Source organism: Nestor notabilis, unplaced genomic scaffold, assembly GCF_000696875.1.
Source record: "Nestor notabilis isolate BGI_N333 unplaced genomic scaffold, ASM69687v1 scaffold16878, whole genome shotgun sequence".
Classification (NCBI taxonomy): domain Eukaryota; kingdom Metazoa; phylum Chordata; class Aves; order Psittaciformes; family Psittacidae; genus Nestor; species Nestor notabilis.
In genome coordinates, this window is record NW_009941647.1 from 4,872 (window position 1) to 5,214 (window position 343).

General features: G+C 60.3%; 1 protein-coding gene across 1 annotated transcript in view; it reads right to left on the minus strand.

Annotated features, from left to right (window-relative positions):
• The window catches only part of LOC104410746 (rho guanine nucleotide exchange factor 11-like), a gene marked incomplete at both ends in the record, with an annotated part of 8,579 nt that overhangs the window by 3,373 nt on the left and 4,863 nt on the right, over window positions 1-343 (minus strand).

Consider the following 343-nt stretch of genomic DNA (forward strand, 5'->3'; position numbering starts at 1 on the left):
CTTGAACCCGGGGCCTTCAGCACAAGAAGTACAAAGCCTCTGACTCTTGAGCTAAAAGACTTATCCCCCAGCAGACATCTACATAGGTCCTTTTAGCTCCTGCGGGAGACACAAGGGAACAGAGGTGCCCCCTCGCCCCAGGAGGATGGAGAACTAACAGAGGACTCCCCGCGGAGCATCGCCTCCCCTTGTGCTCTATCAAGGCTCACTGACGGACAGATGGGATCCCCAAAAGTGGGGGCACAGCCCCAGCACACCCCTAAAGTGACCTCCTGCTCTGAAGGAAAGCTGGCCCCGGGGCCCCCGGCGCGGTAGAGACACCGAGAGCGAGGCTGGGCCCCGT